Source organism: Hypanus sabinus, chromosome 24, assembly GCF_030144855.1.
Source record: "Hypanus sabinus isolate sHypSab1 chromosome 24, sHypSab1.hap1, whole genome shotgun sequence".
Lineage (NCBI taxonomy): Eukaryota > Metazoa > Chordata > Chondrichthyes > Myliobatiformes > Dasyatidae > Hypanus > Hypanus sabinus.
In genome coordinates this window covers 21708170-21727247 of record NC_082729.1, presented here as the reverse complement: position 1 = coordinate 21727247, position 19078 = coordinate 21708170, and the positions used below count along the sequence as shown (strand labels likewise).

At 45.1% G+C, this 19078-nt stretch overlaps 1 long non-coding RNA gene and 2 other non-coding genes across 4 annotated transcripts; 1 reads left to right on the top strand and 2 right to left on the bottom strand.

The window, feature by feature from the left end:
- Positions 1-973: 973 nt before the first annotated feature.
- Positions 974-1045, bottom strand: trnad-guc (transfer RNA aspartic acid (anticodon GUC)). Its single transcript has one exon. It is a non-coding gene; the product is annotated as a tRNA-Asp (tRNA).
- A 71-nt stretch (positions 1046-1116) lies between these two features.
- LOC132380771 (uncharacterized) lies at positions 1117-18797 on the top strand. Of its 2 annotated transcripts, none has more exons than XR_009507853.1 (4): positions 1117-1273; positions 1777-1855; positions 9242-9538; positions 18269-18797. It is a non-coding gene; the product is annotated as an uncharacterized LOC132380771 (long non-coding RNA). The 2 variants fall into 2 exon arrangements; XR_009507852.1 differs by lacking the exon at positions 18269-18797 and adding an exon at positions 10564-11055.
- Positions 2711-2782, bottom strand: trnam-cau (transfer RNA methionine (anticodon CAU)). Its single transcript has one exon. It is a non-coding gene; the product is annotated as a tRNA-Met (tRNA).
- Positions 18798-19078: the final 281 nt, after the last annotated feature.

Genomic DNA, 19078 nt, shown 5'->3' with positions numbered 1-19078 from the left:
GGGTACTCACTGATTCCCCACCCCCTCGGGTTCGTTTGCAACTCGCCACTTTTGTACAGGTCATACCTTCCCCAGAAGGAATTCCAATGATTTAGTAATCTCCTTGCCCCCTTCATCAATTCTTCACCGACGCATTCATCTTCCAAATTATCCTATTTCTTACTCTCACTCATGCATGGCACAGACAGCAGGTTAGAGATAACTACGAGGTCCTGCTTTTCAGCCTTCTGCCTAACTTCTCATATTCTCTCTTTTAGCACCTCCTCCCCATGTCGTTGGTATCAATATGTACCACGACTTCCGGCTATTCAGCCTCCCGTTTTCAAATGCTGTGGACCAGATAAGACCCTGACCTTGGCATGTGGGAGGCAACAAACCATGCGGGTGGCTCTTTCAGGTCCACAGAATCTGGTGTCTGTTGAACTCCCTATCACTACTGCTCTCCTCTACTTCCCCCACCCCTCCCCTTCTGAGCTACAGAGGCAGGCACACTGCGAGAAATCATGTCGCTGCGGTTTCCCCCTCTTCACTACCTGCATATTTCTGTTCCCCCTCTTGACAGTCACCCAGGTACCCGCCTCCTGCATTTTAGGGGTGACTCCCCGCCTCCAGCTTCGATCTATCACCTCCTCATTTCCCAGTATGAACCGAAAGTCGTCCAACTTCAATGCAGTTCGCTAACAGTCTCTAAGGAGCTTAGCTTGGTGCATTTTTTGTAGGTGTAGTTATCAGGGAGACTTGAGGTCTCCCAAATTTTCCACATTTCACACACGAGGAACGTAGCACTCAGGACCCATTCACAGCGCGCTAACTGTGTACTAACAGGAAAGAAAATTTACTAGTATATTCGCAACCTTAAACGGACGGATTACTTCAACACTAAGACTAAAATAGCGCTTTAATCGTTTTCTTTCAGCATTGATACAAAAAGCGATTTAGATTTGTATTAATATAGAAACATAAAAGAATGCTTCTCCCCGTCGGGGAATTGAACCCCGGTCTCCCGCGTGACAGGCGGGGATACTAACCACTATACTAACGAGGAACTGATGTAACAGCGCGTTGTATAACTCCCCTAACAGAGTACAGGAAGGCAGTATTGCGACATCTGTGGATTTTCTTTTGTTTGCGAGGGGACTACAGCATTGTTTGGTTTTTTTTACTGTGAAGCCTCTCGGAGATCTCAGGATTGCTTTCCATATGATTATAAGGGCATAAGACATAGGAGCGAATTAGCCGCTTCGGCCCGTCTTATTTGCTCCGCCATTCAGTCGTGAGTGATTTACTATCCCTCTCAAACGTACCCTCGACACCCGGACTACCGCTTTAGAAGTAGCCAATGACTTCGCCTCCACAGCGATGTGTGGCAATGAATTCCACAGATGCACCACCCGTTGGTTAAAATTCCTCCTCATCCCTATTCTAAAGGAACGCCCTTGTATTCTGAGACTGTGCCCTCTGGTCCTAGACTCATCCATTATGGAAAGCACCCTTTCCACGTTCACCCTTTCAATATTCGACAGGTTTCAATGATATTTCTGTCATTTCTCACCCTCATTCTTCTAAACTCTAGCGAGTCAGTGCACGGCCTAAAGCCACTTGTATACGCTAACTACTGTCATTCCTGGGGTCAATCTCGTAAACCTCTGGACCCTCTCTAATGCCAACACACCATTTCTCAGATAAGGGGCCCAGGACTGCTCACAATACTCCCAAGTGCGGTCTGACCAACGTCTTACAAGTTCTGAGTGTTACACCTGTGCTTTTATATTCCAGATCCTCGAGACATTAATGCTTTTGCGGCTTTGACACAAGGCCGGATGAGACGCTCCGATTCGGGCCTGATTGTGCTTTGGTAAGCAAAGTTCACCGTCAATGGAGACATTGCGCTGCTGATCCCGACCTTCCGGAGGGAATCGGGGAAGGTGGGGGGGGGGGGGGGGGAGAGCTTCCTCTGCTCCTTGTGCTAGAACACTCATCTCTGCCTGACATGTATAGTTAGGCCGTTTCTTTTTCTCTTTTCCCACAGCGCCTCGCGGCGCAGTTCCCACCGTTCTGTTGTTCAGAACAGTGTTAGGTGTTAATTACACAGTGTTAATTACCTGAGTCTAATCATCGCAGCCACTCACCTAGCCTCAGAATCAAGCTTCATACCACTGTACGTCGCGAACACTCAATAAAATGCTCTCTCTCTCTCTTTCTCTCTCCCCCCCCACACACACACATATATGTTTAACTAATTAAGAATTAAGATGTGCTTCTTGCTTGTTTTCTCTTTCTCAATTCTGATGAGCAAGCATCCATCTGAATGTTTAAATTCGTTCCACTTTCCGTGGCAGCGGCCCAATCTGCTGTGCGTTTTCAGCGTCTTTTATATTATGTGTTACAGAAGAATATGACTTTATAGAGGGTACATGGAGCTTAGAAAAATATTGGGCTATCGGTAACCCTAGGTAATTTCTAAAGTAGGTACTGTACATGTTTGGCACAACATTGTGAGCCGAGGGGCCAGTACTGTGCTGTAGACTTTCTGTTTTATACAGCAGATAGAACTGCACACAATGGCAGAATCTTCCTAGCCAAGTAAAAACTCAACAGAACTAAAAACTGATGACATAAAAAGGTATCGGTAGGACTTCATTTGAAATAGTACATAAAATATGAAACTTACCGTGTTTTCAAAAACACCGACAATTAACGACCATTGCCATAGCAGAGGATGGTTTCGATCCATCGACCTCTGGGTTATGGGCCCAGCACGCTTCCGCTGCGCCACTCTGCTGTGATGTAAACTTGTTTCCCTTTTTTTTTCTCTCTCTCTTCATCTGTCTGTGACTGTGCGTGTGCTGGTCCGTGAAATCCACTTCATTCCATTTACTCGCTTCACTTCAGATTCAAAATTGAAGACTGTCTATTGTCATTCTTCGGTACACGAATGTAAAGGAGAATCAAATGATTGTAACAGTATATTTACACAATAAATATAAATATGAAAGCAAACATTGTACACAATGTACAAGTATCTGAATATGGCGTATATACCATATATAAATGGACAAATTATGTGTACAGAAAGTGATACTAGGTGTCGGAGTGTACATAAGGTGACTGACAGGAATTGACCACTTAATGCTACTTTGTTGATTCCCCTTTTCCTGCTTTCACTTTCTCTCCGCCTTCTTTCTTACCTTCTGCCGCGCACCTATTGTGCCGTTTATGATTTACCCTAGTCTGCACCCTCGTTAATGTGTTTTAAGTACACCGAGAGCAGCAGGGTATTCGGAAAATGAGTGGGACCTGTAACGGGCCAAAGTTATAACACATTGATGGGCCCAGAGACTTTGGGCAAGGTCCAAGTGAATAGTTCTCATCTATATCCACGTAAGCGAAAGATATTATATAAAGAATTTTCAGCTGGAGTAGGGAAATCCAGCTTTGAGATTACCAAAGATCTAAAAGATTTACTTAAAAAAAATTAAATCCTCAGAGCCTGGGGAGATGTTTTCCTGGCTGCTGTCGGAGACCGAGGAGAGTCCCTTTCAGAGATATTTTGTCAATGTGCCTTCTAATACTTTCACAGATGCGTAGACTAACCTTTACAACTAGCAGAAAATGTTTCCATAGCTTGAAAACTGCTAGGCAATTTAAATGTTTTTCTTTGGTAAATGCACGATACAGATAATTAAAATGAAAATTGAAACAGTACATGCATTTTACTTTATTTATTAATTGGAAGGTTTATTGAAATACAGGACAACAAAGAAAATCTTTCAAGTTTTGTGAACTTTATCTTGGCTGTCTTTACTACAAATCCATTTTCTGTAAGCACTGTCCAGTTTACTTTCACATTCTGATGAAAAATATGTCAATCCTCATTAGATCATCCAAATGTTCCACTTCTAGTCTGTTTCTGGATTTACAGTTGATTGAATCCACACTTGCAGTCAGCACTAGAAGCTTGAAATGCTCCAACTATGTCAAAATTAATTGACTGTTCTTCAAATTCCTGGTTTTAAAGCACATAGTTCAATATACCAGTGAGCATCTTAGTTGAACCAGTCTTAACTTTCTAAAAAAGTACAAATTTGAAATCATGATATTTTTGAGGCAACATCTTTGTTGGAGTTTATGTTAGCTGAGTATTGTGAAAGATTATTATTCAGAGAATGTCAGCTGAATATTGAGAAAGTAGGGAGGCATGGGATCCAAGTGGAGATTGCTTTGTGGATCCAGGACTGGCTTGCCCACAGAAGGCAAAGAGTAGTTGTAGATGGGTCATATTCTGCATGAAGTTCAGTCACCAGTGGAGTGCCTCAGGGATCTGTTCTGGGACCCTTGCTGTTTGTGAATTTTATAAATGACCTGGAAGTGGAGGGATATGTTAGTAAGTTTGCTGATATGACGAATGTTGGAGGTGCTGTGGATAGAGTGGAGGGCTGTCAGTGGTTACAGTGGGACATTGATCGGATGCAAAACTGGGCTAAAAGGTGGCAGATGGAGTTCAACCCAGATAATTGTGAAGTGGTACATGTTGGTAGGTCAAATATGATGGCAGAATGTAATATTAATGGTAAGACTCTTAGCAGTGTGGAAGATCAGAGGGATCTTGGGGTCCGAGTCCATAGGATGCTCAAAGCAGCTGCACAAGTTGACTCTGTGGTTAAGAAGGCACATGGTGCAGGGAGACTTCCGGTGGCTGTAATGGAGTAGGTCGCAGTAGCTACGTGCTCTGAAATTATTCGCTTACTTTGCTGTTTATACCTATCTCGGTGAGAGCACCATGAGTAGAAAACACTCTAAAAAAGAGGCTACTTTAGAGGCTTTGACTGAACTGTTTCAACAAATGTCAGAGAGACTCGAAGAATTGGATAAACTGGATGATTTGGAATCCAAGTTTGACTTGTTACAGAATTCCTTCGAACTGGTTAAATCTGAACTGAAAACGCTTAATGGGAATCTTGGAAGTATTCAGCAGACTGTGAGGACACAGGTTTAAGGTGTTGGGGAGTAGGTACAGAGGAGATAACAGGGATACGTTTTTTACTGACAGAGTAGTGCGTATGTGGAATGGGCTGCCAGCAATGATGGTGGAGGTGAATATGATAGGGTCTTTTCAGAGATATTTGTATAGGTACATGAGGGCTATGCGTAAGCTTAGTAATTTCTAAGGTAGGGACATGTTTGGTACAACTTTGAGGGGCGAAGGGCCTGTATTGTGCTGTAGGTTTTCTATGTTTCTAAAATGCAGAATTGAAGAGAGAGCACGCGAAGGCAGCACTGGGAGAATCAGCAAAGGGATTCTAAGGTAATGTGAGTGTCCAGATTTCAAACTCTGGATAAATGTAGGACTGTGGGACTTGGTCTATAGCTGTGAGTCTCTAGTACTGTGTGCGAGTGTGGGGTTCATTCTGTACCTGTCAGTCTCTGGTACAGTGTGAGAACATAGGATGTAACTTATACCTGTCATTCTCTGGTAGATTGTGACTGTGTTGATGCATTCTCGCCCTGCCATTCTGTTGGACATTGTGAGAGGGAGGGATTCATTTTGTACCTGTGTATCTCTGTTACAGTGTGATTGGGGGTTTATTCTACACATGGTAATGGATGGTATAGTGTGAGAGTGTGGACATCAACCTCTATCTGAGATTGTCTGTTGGAAGGAGATTTCAGGATTCATTCTTTACCTGTCAGCCTCTGTTATAGTACAAAGTGTAGGCTAATACTGTCCTGTCAATCTCTAGTACAGTGTACTAGACATGTACAGACTGAGAGGGGAGGGGAGGAGAAGGAAGGAGAGAGGAGAGGGTGAGTGCGAGGGGAGGAGAGAGGGGAAGAGGAGGGATGAAAGTAGGGGAGGAGATAGGTTGGGGAAAGAGGAGAGGGGGATGGTGAGAGGGGAGTGGTAGGGGAGAGGGTAGTGAAGAGTGTAGCAGAGGAGGAGATTGGAGGATAGAGATGGAGAGTGGAGAGGGAGGGAGGGGAATAAAGGGGGGAAGGGGGAGAGGGGGATGGGGAGAGGTGGGTGGGGGTGGAGGGGAGAGGGGGAATGAGTGGAGAGGGGGAGGGACATGAAGGGAGAGGGAGGAGTAGGGGAGACAGCGAAGGGATAGAGGGGCGAGGGGAGTGGAGAGAATGGGGGAACGGAGGGAGGTGGGAAAGAGGTACGGGGAGGGTAGGGAGTTTGTGGAGAGAGGGAGTGAAGGAAGACTGTGAGTGAGGGGGAAGAGGGTGTGAGGGTAAAAAGTGGAATGAGGGTGTAAGAAGAAGTTGGGGAGGGGGATAATGGCAGAGGGGGAAAGTGGGGAGCGGGGCAGGGAGGGGGTGGGGCAAGAGAGGGGGATTGGAGGAGGGGAGGGTTTGGGGGGAGAGTGTAGGGAGGGGAGAGATAGCAGGAGGCAAGAAGAGGTGGGGAGTGAGGGAGGTGAATGAAGCTGGGAGGAGAGCACAGGAAGGGGCGAGAAAGGGGGAGTGGGGAGAGTAGTAGAGGGTGGAGGAGGATGGGTGAGGGTGGTGGATGGGGATGCGGGAGATGGGAGAGGTGGAGAAGGGGAGAGTGGGAGAGGGTGAGGGGAGGGGAGAGGTTGGGTGAGGGCAGTGGAGAGGGTGAGATGGGTGGGGAAGAGATCAGAGTGGTTAGCGAGTGGTTTAATGGTGGAGAGGGGAAGGGAGAGGAAGAGAGGGTTGAGTGGGTAGGCAGCGGTAGAGTAGGGCAGAGGGAGAGATGGAGAGTTTGGGAGGAAGGAGAGAGGCGTTATGGTGGGAGGGGGAGGGGGGTGTAGAGGGTGGAGGGGACGTGAGATCAGGGTGGATTAGTGAGGAGAGTAGTGTAGAAGAGGGGACAGGAAGTTTAGGGAGGAAATTGAGTGGGGAAGGGGGATGTGTGAGTGCAGAGAGAGGAGGGAAGGGGAGAAAGCAGTTGGGGAAGAGAAGGGAAGGGGAGTGGGGATGGGAGGGGATTGTGAAGGGGGTAGGGAGGGTGGCGACCAAGTTGGGGAGACTGCAGAGAGGGGAGAAATGCTGGAGAGGAAAGTGTTGTGGGGGTAGGGAGGGAGGAGAATGGGGGTTGGGGAGAGAGCAGGGAGAAGACGGAGAGCAGGGTAGAGGGTGGTGGATGATGGGTGAGATGTCGAGTGGGGGAGAGGAGCAATGGGAGAAGAGCGGGGATAGGAGAGGGGAGAAAGGAGGGGACAAGGTGAAGGGAAGGGGAAAGGGTGGTATAGGGAGAGGTAGAGGTAGAATGGATGAGGGAGGGAGGGGGAGAGTGGAGGGGATGTGGAGATGGAGAGAGCAGGTGAGAAAGGGCAGAGTGGGCAGGAAGGGGACATTGAGGGACGAGGGAGAGAGTGTGGTGAGGGTGGAGGGAGGGTTTGGGAGGAAGGAGAGAAGGTGTGGGGAGGGGGAGAGAGGGAGGAGGGGGAAAGAGGGGGGTATAGTGTAGAGTGTAGAGTGTGGTGAGGGGAAGGGAGTGGTGATGAGCAGATGAGTGGGGAGGAGAAGGGGTAGAAGAGGGGAGAGGGGCATAGGGAAGGGTGGAGCGTGGAGATGGAGTGGGGAGGGGGATAGGGTGCAGGGGGAGGGGAAGGAGGAGGAGAGAAGGGGAAGGAAGGGGAGAGGGGAAGCAGGAGTAAGCTAGGAATGAGGGGGCAGAAAAGAGGTGAAGGAGGAGGGGAGGGGGAGTGGATGGTAGGGGGAAAGGGTGTTGGTTGGAGCGAGGGGAGAATGGGGGCATGCAGGGAGAAAGAGAAGGGGTGAGAGAGGTGGGAATGTAGAGCGGGGTAGAGGGTGGAGGGTGGATGCAAGAGATGGGTGGAGGGGGCTGGGGGAGTGAGTTGGGGGAGTTGAGATAGTAATGGCAAGGGGAGAGATGGGGGAGGGTGGGAGAGGTCTGTGTGGGTACCGTGGGTAGGATGTAGAGGGGGAGAAGGTGAAGGAAGAGTGAGGGTAGTGAAGAGTGGGTGGAGTGGGTGAGAGGGTTTAGTTGGGAGGGAGGGGAAGAGTGGGGGATGGAGAGATTGGCAGGAGCAGGAATGGGAAAGTGAGGTGAGTGAGGAAGGGGGGGTGGGAGAGGGGAGAAGGGGATGTGGTGGGAGGAGGAAGGAGAGTGGGGGAGTAGAGGGTAGATGGAGGGGAGATGATGGGGATGGAGAGAGTGGGAGAAGAGAGCAAGGGTGGGATAGGAGAGGGGTGAGGGGGGGGAAATGGGGAGGCTGAAGAAGGAGGGTGAGGGGGATGAGAATGGAGAGTGGGGGAGGTGAGGGGGAGGGGGCAGAGGAGTGGTGAGAGGGAGACGAGAGGATAGAGATGGAGTAGGAATACAGAGAGGGGAGGGGGAATGAGGGGATTAGGGGAAGAGAGGGGTAGGGGATAGAAGGGGAGAGGGAGACAGGGGGGAGTGGAGAAATTGGGAACAGGAATGGTGAGGATGCAGAAGGGGAGGTGGAGAGGGACAGGGGAGTGAGTGAGAAGGAGGATGGGGGATGGAAGGGGAGGGAGGGGAGTAGAAAGCATAGGGAGCAATTCGGGGAGGTGGAGATAGAGGAGGGTGAGAGGGTAGGGCAGTGAGGAGAATGGCTGAGGGGAGATGGAGAGGAGAGTGGGGCAGATTGCCAATTGGGGTGAGTCTGGGAGATGAGGAGGGGGAGTGGGGAGGGGAAGAGGGATGTGGGATGGGGTGTTGGTGTGGGGGAGAGGGGGAACGGGGACTAAAAACATGACGGGAATGGACATTCTTCAACTCTCTCTCAAATACACACACACACACACACACACACACACACACACACACACACACACACACACACACACACACACACACACACACACACACACACACACACACACACACACACACACACACACACATGCATTCTCAACTCTCCTGGTGGTCCCAGCACCTCTCCAAACATGCTAATAGTGTAACCCTGCTTTCCTTCCTCTCTGTTCCACTTACTATAGTAGTGATCTCGATCCTATCCCACAGAAAATAATGGCTCCCCAAATGTATCACTTGCTACCTGGTGGAAATGGCAGTGATGGATCTGATGATTGTTATTTCTGACTTCTGTCTGAAATGGACCTTCATGATATATTTCCAAGTTTAGTTACTCTACCTTGCCACCAAATGCAGCTTTGTGATTTGCTTAGCAAGCAGTGGGAGCTAGAATACATGGTGCCAGATGTTTTTGCAGACCAAGGCAACTTCTTGCAATTCATCTGTGAAAGTTTATTCTTCTTTTCTCAGGTCTTCCTTTTATTTTCAATGTGGATGTGGTCCTATTGGAGTCTGTGATGTACAGTTGCAGTTCTCTGCAAGTGGGGTCTCAGACATGCTATGTGACCTGGTGTTCCGATATCTCCAGTTGTGGCCTGGAAGAGATGAGCCTTCAAGGTGCAGATGGTAGACAACTTGGTTCCTCACCAATGCTACCAACTGAAATGTCAGAAGAATCTGAAATATCGAGACAGTAGGCAATGTGTGGTTCTACCGTCAGAAAAAATCCTCTGCACTTGAGTCATCCTCTCTCACTCTCTCTTGAAGGTAGGTGAAAGCCTGTTGGTCCTTGAGTCAGGAAGTTCAGAGATATGTAATTCCATAACATCAAAACAGTGAGCTGTAGGTGTCTTGCTCTTGTTTGTTGCAGGAGTGACCTCTTTTTCCACCGTCAGTGAGAAAATGCCTTTCTGACATACAGAAGTTTTGGGATGGAGTGTAGTTTTTTGATGAACTCTCTAGATCATGGTGTCTTTGATGTCTTTGCAATTGCTTGCATGGTGGGGTGGGGAGCAGGGGTCAGTGGGTTTGCTGGAGCAAGTGGGGGTGGAGGATAGTCGATGCTTTTGCTGCTGCTTTTGTATAAGGGGGAGGGTGGGCTTGGGGTTCAGACATTTCTGTCACATTCTTTGGGTTTTTTTGTTTCGTGGATGTCTGCGAGGAGTGAGACTTTCAGGTTGCTAATTCTATATGTTCTCTGATATTAAATTGAAACATCGAACCATTGATTGCTATCTGGGTGATGGTCGCTTTACCATTTCATCAATTTGTGGCCGTTTGCTGTGAGAAGCTAAAGACAAAACACTGACGGAACAGTGACTGCGATGTGATGTTGAGAGAGTATCTCCGGTACTTCCTCTACAGATATGTAATAAAAGTTGGTGGTGTTTCCTGGGGTCGCATCTCGAAATGAAATTTGCATACATACCCTGCATGGCTGCCTTCAGTACATTTCATCATATTCTGATTCCTTGTATCCCATTCAATGTGTCCTTGCGTTAATTTTTTTGACAGCTAGGCAGATTGCAGTAGTCAGCAGAGTTTTCAGAAGACTGCAGGACCACAGTAATGGGGTGATTGACAGGGATCCAGGGATTGATAGCTGCAAGAAGTCCATGGTTTGCCCTTCAGTATAGCAGGCACTTTCATGTTGCTGTGGATTTCGATATCAATCAATGTATTAATCAGATTGTGTCATGGTCTGGATCGGTTCCCCTTTAAATTTAGTTAGGTTGTGTTCCAGACCATTGACTCCTTGTTCCCTTCTAATTCTGTTTCATGTGTCCCTTCAGCTTGGCAATCAAGGTAATCTACCCTCGACCTGAACTGGCAGCTTATAAGCCCTTGGCTTTAGCCATTCGGGGTGAGAGTGTTAAGAAGCATCAGCAAGTTGCTGTCACTACCACAAGCCAGAGTTATCCAGCCCGCGTCAGAGTACCAGCAATTCGCCTTCTTTCACCAGAGTGGGTCCAGGCAAGGTCAAACTGCAAGGGGTGAGTGCAAGCCGGTGTCCTGGCTCGATGTTCATGCCCAGTGTCTGTGTCTATCCCTCGAAGAAGAGTCGATGCCTGATCTGTAGGTGGAGTCCCAGCTCGATGTTCATGCCCTGTGTACACGTCTGTTCCCTTGAAGAAGAGTCCCAGCTCAATGCCTGATCTGAAGGAGGAGTCCTGGCTCAGTGTTCCTGACCTGTGTTTTGGTGTCCATGTTTCTGGCTGTGGCGATCCATGGTGTCCACGCTTCTGGCTGCGGTGAATCAAGGTCCTATTCTCCTAGACCTAGTCCAAGGTCCACAATGATCCAGGTTCCCTGTTCCCGGCTGCAGCGATCTATGGTCCCCACTGTCCAAGTCCAAGGGCCGCGGTGATCCATGTTCCCACTGTCCAAGTTATGGCTGCAATGATCCCATTTCCCCTTTTCCAATTCCCAGGTCCATGGCGATCCAAGTCCCTAGTCTCCTAGTCCAAGTTTCCTGTTCCTCTTTGTCCTCCTTGATTTCCCGATTTTCTGTATAGCAAGTAATAAACACTATTTTATTGAACCTAAGAAAGACGTGTTTGTGTCCTGCTTATGGGTCCTCTCCCAGAACCCTTATCCCCACCTTGTGACAGATTGTTCATTAGCCTGCTGCTGATCCATATTTATACTGTAAATATCACAACAGCAATTCTATTGCCGGTACTCGGTTTCTACACCAACACAATTACTTACATTGTTCCTTAGAACAAATTCCGAGCAGAGTTGATGAACGTGGTGAAACAGTCTCCTAATTGAATAATGAATTTCATTGAATCATAAAGGCAATCATTATAAATGCATAGATTTAAATAAATAAAATCTTTAAATAAATAGATCTCTGGTGCTCTCTGAATGAAATGGGGAGTCATGAGTTCTCCATGAAAGATCTAACAATCCACTCCTCATCTAACACATTTTAGTGAGTGTCATTCTACTGATATTTCATGTCAGCATTGACCTACACTTCAATAAGAAGAGAGAAAGACAGGGAGACAGAGAGAGATAGAGACATGATGCTATATCTCTCTATTCCCATCAGCTGCAGTTCATATTTTCCACATTCCCAGCCCCTGCCTGTTTCTACTCATCCATTTCAGTTTTGTATTTGTTTATCACACTAATATTTCTCAAATCTCTTCATGTCCCAATATAACCCTCTCTCTTTTTCTTGCCTCTCTGTATTTTCCTTCACCCAGACCTGGAGATTTCACACAAGCTATTTTCATATCATTGACCATATATCACCACCTTCCAACATAAACACGTTCAATTCTTTCACCTCACAAAGGTAACATTCCTGTTTCTCTTTGTAGCAACTCTGATGTACCTACTGCCTCTCTCTTCTTCTGTTTCACAGATTCCCTCTGTCTCTGTCTGTTTCACTGATCCATCTCCGAAATTCAGCCATTGCTGTAACAAAAGAATCATAGAGGGAGGGGCCCAAATTTGACTTGAATCAAGGTAATCCACACTCAATGGCGTTTGTATCAAGTACTCCTGCTGAGTAAAGCAAATACTGTATCCAATCAGCAAATCATGTGGCATCAACTCAATGCATAGAAGAAAACAGACATGGTCAAGATGTTCAGGTGTTGTTCAAACTGAACATTGGCACAGAGAAGAAATGTGATCGAAGTGACGTTGTGAATTGACTTGATGCCAGTCAAGGTGGTTGGTGTATATCAGACTCCCAATCTCCTGAGAGGCAGGTAGTTGGAGCTGTGACCATGGCCAGATCAGCCATGATCATATTGAATGGCGGAGCTCAGTCGATTGGCCAGATGGCCTACTCCTGTTCCTATTTCTTATGTTTCTTATGTTGGAGTTGATTGGAAAAGAAAACTGGCAGGGATGACAGGAGAGCAGCAATCACTGTAATTTCTTGAACCAGTTCAGAAGGCACAAGATCATATATGTCCCAAAGAGGAAGAAGTGTTCTAAAGAAAAGATGACACGAATCTGGCTAACAAGAAAAGTCAAAGCCAACATAAAGCCCAAAGAGAGAGCATATAATAGAGTAAAGATTAGTGGGAAGTTAGCAGATTGGGAAGATTTTAAAAACCAACAGAAGGCAAGTAAAAAGTCAATAAAGTAAATAAGGTACAAACGTGAGCTAGCCAATAATATTGAAGAAGATAGCGAAAGTTTCTTCAGATATCTAAAGTGTAAAAGAGAGGTGAGAGAAGATATTGGATCACTGGAAAGGGATGCTGAGAGATAGTAAAATGGGGCAATGAAACAATGAATGAACTAAATAAGTATTCTTCATCAGACTTGACTGTCAAAGACACTAGCCGTGTGGTGCAAGCCCCAGGTGTCAGGGTCATAAAGAGTGTGAAGTTACCATATCTGGCTCAGAAGGGTTTGGGAAACTGACAGGTCTGAGGGTAGGTGGGTCACCTGGATCAGATGATGTATACCCCAAAGTTCTGAAAGAGGTGGCTGCAGAGTTGTGGAGGCATTAATAATGATCTTTCAAGAATCATCAGACTCTGGAATTATTCTGGAAGAAAATTGCAAATGCCATGAACTCATCAAGAAGGGAGAGAGGCAGAAGAAAGGAATCTATAGGCCAGTTAGTCTGACAGTGGTGAGAAGATGAAGTTGATTATTAAAGAAGAGATCTCAGGGTACTTGGAGACACATGATAAAATAGGCCATAGACAGCATGGTTTCATCAAGGGAAAATCTTGCCTGACAAATCTGTTGGAATTCTTTGAAAAGGAATAGAAAAGAATAGAAAAGAATCAGATGAAAAGAATAGACAAAGGAGAATTGGTTGTGTACTTTGATTTTCAGAAGGCCTTTGACAAAATGCCACACACGAAGTGGCTTACAAAAAATGAGCTCATGATATTGCAGGAAAGATTCTAACATAGATAAAACAGTGGCTGATTGGCAGGAGGCAAAGAGTAGGAATAAACCGTGCCTTTTCCAACTGGCTAGTGGTGTTCCACAGGGTCTGAATTGGAACCAATTATTCTAATGTTATATGTCAATGATTTGGATGATGGAATGGATGGCTTTGTAGCAAAGTTTGCAGATAATCTGAGGATAGTTGGAGGGGCAGGTAGTTCTGAGGATGTAGACAGGCTGCAGAAGGACTTACAGCTTAGGAGAATGGGCAAATGAAAGTGTCAGGAAGTGTATGGCCATGCACTTTGGTAGAAGAAATGATTGACTATTTTCTAAATGGAGAGAAAATACAGAAAACTGAGATGCAGGGTTTTTACCGGATTCCGTGGGGTTTAATTTACAGGTTAATTCGGTGGTGAGGAAAGCAAATGCAATGTGAGCATTCAGATGAAGAGGACTAGAATATAAAAGCAAGGATGGAATGTTGAGACTTCATAAAGCATTGGCAGTATTGTGAGCAGCTTTGAGCCATTATCATAGAAAGGATGTGCTGAGACTGGTGAGGATTCATTGGAGGTTGAATAAAATGATTCTAGTATTGAATGGTTTGTTTTATGAAGAGCGTCTGAAGCCTCTGGGCTTGTAATCACTGGAAGTCGGCAGAATGAGGGGTGACTGCATTGAAAGCTACTGAAAGGTCAAAGGCCTTGATAGAGTGGATGTGGAGAGGGTATTTCCAACAATGGGAGAGTCAAAGAATAGAAGACACAGCCTCAGTGATGCACCATCAATAACTCACACTGAGACGTAAGGCGAGATATCGGCTTTTATTGACTGGAAGAAGGAACCAGGAGTGAGTGTCCATCATACTATGTCCTGGAGACTGAGGCCGAGCGTCAGGCCTCAGATCGCCTTTATACAGGGGCCTGTGGGAGGAGCCACAGGAGCAGTCAGCAGGGGGCGTGTCCAGACAGGCACATAGTTCACCACACTCAGGTTAGGGTGTCCTTTTATAATGGTGATGAGGAGGACTTTCGTTAGCTAGAGAATGGTGAATCTGTGAAATTCTTTGCCACAGGCAGCTGTGGAGGTCAAGTATTTATGTATTTTTAAAGCAGATTGATAGATCCTTGATTGGTCAGGACATGAAGGGCGTGGGGAGGAGCTGAGAGGAAACTGAGAGGAGCAGACTCGATTGAACTAATGGCCTAATTTTGCTCCTATATCTTATGGTCTAACTACTGAATCATCATCTATCTAAATAAGATTTCTCTTCCGAAGTCAGTTTACTAACATGTTCAGATGATTCTCCCTCAGGTGATTTACTCAAGGTGCTGACAGCAATGAATTTATTCACTAATACCTACAATGGCAAATTCGTTGCTGTTTATATGTTGTGGAACCTTTGAATATATCTGGCAGAATTATTAGATTATAGATGAATTTGTGAATGGATGGTCCAATGAATTCAAATAAAAATCAAATCAAGTTTAGTTGTCATTCAAACCTGACATAGTTACTGCAGAATAAGACAGCTTTTTTTTTCGGATATGGTGCAAAACATTCAAATAGCAAGAAAACTTGAAAATAGTGAGTAAAGTTAAAAAATGAATGTCGTATAATTCAAAAATCGAGCAAAAAAGGACATATATTATATGAGGTCTTATATATTTATATATTATAAAATCAGAGTGACAATGTCTGGCAGTCGATTGTCCAGTCTCCTGGCAATGCACTGAAGTGCGCAATCCAGTCTGTCATTCCACCTTTCTAGCAGGAAAGGGCAGCACCGACTGGACAGGCCAGGCACGAGATGCATGCGGACACCATGGTGTAGGGTTTCTGCGTCCTTCACCTGGTGTGCAGCAGCAGGCAAGCCCAATGCTTGAGGCTTAGTTCTCGCTACAATCGAGACTATATAGTTCCCATGTCATCTTTGCTGCCAACAGACAAAGTTAACAGGCCCGCAGCAACTTACATTACCTGTATCAAGGTCCAACAGAGTCTTGTGATCGCAAGTGAAATGTACGCGATAATCTCCCATGGTTATGCTGCACCAACGTCAATGCTTCTGAGTAGTAGACAGCAAGGTCTGCTCTGACATTTCCGCTGAACCCTCCGATATCCCGACTTATTCCTTCGATATTTTGGCTGGCTTCTTCTCCCAACATCACGTACAGCCATTTCAACTCCTCGGCCGGCTCCTCTGGCACCAGTCCAGGTACTCCGATCAATGAGAAGTTCACTGATGGAGTAGCCCTAAGGACCTGATGTTCTTGGAGTAGAATTGTATTTGTTGTGTGAAAAGAAATCTTACAAAGAAATATGCACCTTTGGTTGCACCCCACACCTCCTCGAGAGGCCATGTGTGTAAAGTCAGGCAGTAAAACAATAATGATATGGCATGTGAACATATGTAATTTTGACGTCTTAATAATATTTTTTTCTCTGCAATTTGTTACCAAAGGAATAGGTGTATGAGCTGAGCTCTGTGTTCAACAAGTTGATTATATTTGGACCAACACTTCCATCTATCCATCTGTCTATCTATTTACTATCTAGTTAGTTACGTGTTTCTTTGTTTATTTATTTATTTTATATGTATCTACCTACCTTTCTGTCCACTCGTCTATCAAGCAATGAATCTATTTATTTGTTTATTTTTCATTAACTTATTTTTTTGGTATTTGTACAGTTTGGCTTCTTATGCGGCTAGTTTTTGTGAGTAGCTTTCATTGATTCCATTGTATTTCATTGTTCTATTGTGAAGGCCCTTGAATACCATAAATGAGTGTATCTGGCGATGGCCACCTCATATTAATTCACATTCCATGGACATTGTCCATTGTAAGGTCTTCGTCCATTCCCAGGAAATATTTCACCACGACCTGCAGTTCTACCTTCCGAAAATTATTTGCCATATGGGTTGATGCTGAACGTTCAGGTCCCAGGATTGTTGGTTTAACTGGTGACAAGGCAGTCATCCCGTTAGCAGGTAGTGACAAGCCAAATCAAGTAATGTCAAGATTATTGTCATTGAACTATATACATATATCCCACAAACGAGCCAACTTTCTCCACACAATAACATAAAACACTACGAATTAAATCTAGAAATGAAAGATGCATAGATAAACAACATAAAGTCTATAAATTACATATTGTAGGGTGCAATACAAATTTTCTGGTGATACTTTGAATACGATGTGGCAGGAAGGTCAGAAGCTTATCACCTGAGGGAAGAAGTTGTTTCCCATATCAGTCTAGTTTTTAATCATTGGAGTCTTCTGCCTGATGGCAGAATGTTAAGGAGGATTCTGGATGAAATAGTGGGATGCTTGATAATACTGAGTGTTCTGCATAAATAGCGCTCCCAACAAATTTCAATGATGGTTGGAGGTGAAACCCCTATTATCCTCTAGGCAATTCTTACTATTCTTCCCATCTGATGCCCTGTTGCTCCTATACCTAATGAACATGCAGCTTTTCAGGATACTCCCAATGGAGCTTCTGTAAAATTCAATTGAGATGGAGGGGGAGTATGTGCCTTGTTATTCAGAGAGGTAAATTGAAGTCGTCTGTGTTGCGAACACCCAGGAAACTGGTGCAGCTCATGGAGGAGCCATGTCTGCGTTGACTGGGACGGTCCTTCTGACCTTCCTAAAGTCCACAAACATTTCCTTAAAAACCAACTCGTACACTGGTTCTACGTCCCCAACTGTACAATACCTGTATACCAGACTTGAATGATACATGCTTAATATATGCAGGCCGTCCAAAATTTCAAAGCCAATGGGCGAAAGGGATTGCGAAGATGACGTAGATGTTCTGAAATTGATTATCTCAAAATCAGGTTTAAAATGTCTTGAAATTTGTTGATTTGGTGCAGCAGTGCTCTACAATACATATTTATAAAAACTATAATTTAAAATATATTAAAAAGCAAAAGTGAATAACGCAAACATCAAAGGTAGCAGAATTTATTCATTTTTGCTTAGTAAAACAGCTAGTAAATGCAGTCATGGGATACTTCAGTGTCTTCTTCAACTCCTGCCTGAACTTAGCCTGGGTTACCGCGTAAATGAAAGAATTCGTGCAGAAACTCAGGCTTGAAAGCATGTTGCCGCTCTCTTGGAGAATGTAGCGTGGGTCCCCGAAATTGAATCCTGATATATATAAAATGCCTTTAATCTGCACGTATAGAAAATTAACGACATGTGTAGTCCACAGGAACAGAAAACTGACGGAGATAGTGAAAAGTAATATCATGGATTTTTTCCGCTTATCCGTTTCTGCATCTTCGGGATTCTTCCCCTCTTTCTCACCCCGAAGTCCCCTGCGGACTCTGTTCGATAACAAAATGTGTCTAATGGTCAGAACATTGAACAGCAGGATCAGAAGAAAAGGGATGCACGGTGTTAAAAGTTGGTCCAACCAATCATACGCTATCCAGACTGGTTCAGTGTAGAAACTTAGTTTATAATCACAAAACCTGGGTACGCCGTCTAGTATATACAAGGGCTGATACACAAAGTAATAGGGTACATTCTTAACGGTTGCCAGAAAACAGACAACAGATATAAGTACAGCAGCAGATTTCTCATTGCAATATCTCCTTTTCAGCTCCAGACAACAAATGGCGACAAACCGGTCGAACGTGAAAGCGACCGTCAACCACACAGAGCAATCCCTGCTGAAATAAATCAGCGCCGTGCTGAGACTACAGGCGGGAGTGATGGAGAGCAAACTGTTCCCGAAAAAGATATCAGTGATTCTTTTCAGTATCACGTTCGTGATAATGTCCAGCAGATCCGTCACCGCCATTGCCACTAGGTAATAAGTGACGCATTTGGAGAGACCGCATCTTCCCCGTGATAGGACCACAACTGCTGCCAAAGTCGCTGTTAAGGGAACAAGAAGAACGGTTCGAGACTGAATGTTTGAAGTCTCAGTACAGATGAGAATTCATGAGATGACTTTATAAATGACGCTATAAGGGTAAAAATAAAATTCACTCGAGTGATTCCTAAAATTGTAGCACGGTAAAAGGTAGGAATTGGACGACTGGGCCCATGGAAGGCTATTGGATTTTTAGTTGTGTATCCTCGATTACGAGAAATGGAAATAAGGGATTATCCTTAAAAGTTCAGTTAATATGGCCAACAACTCAGTATCATGTATACTTTATTCATCAGCGTTACATCTATATTCATACCCGTAGTTTTCTTTCTGTCTTTGAAAAGTATATTGAACAGATCTATTTAAATGGCTTCATGTCTGTAATCAGTATTATCGTGAGATAGATGTCCGTGCTCTACTACAGAACCCTCTATCCCGTTTAATCTGGGTGCTGCGAAGAAAACAGCCAACTGCATCTTCAGGTTTAAATGAGGAAATGATGTTTCTGAAGAAAATAACACAGGCATCGCTGGA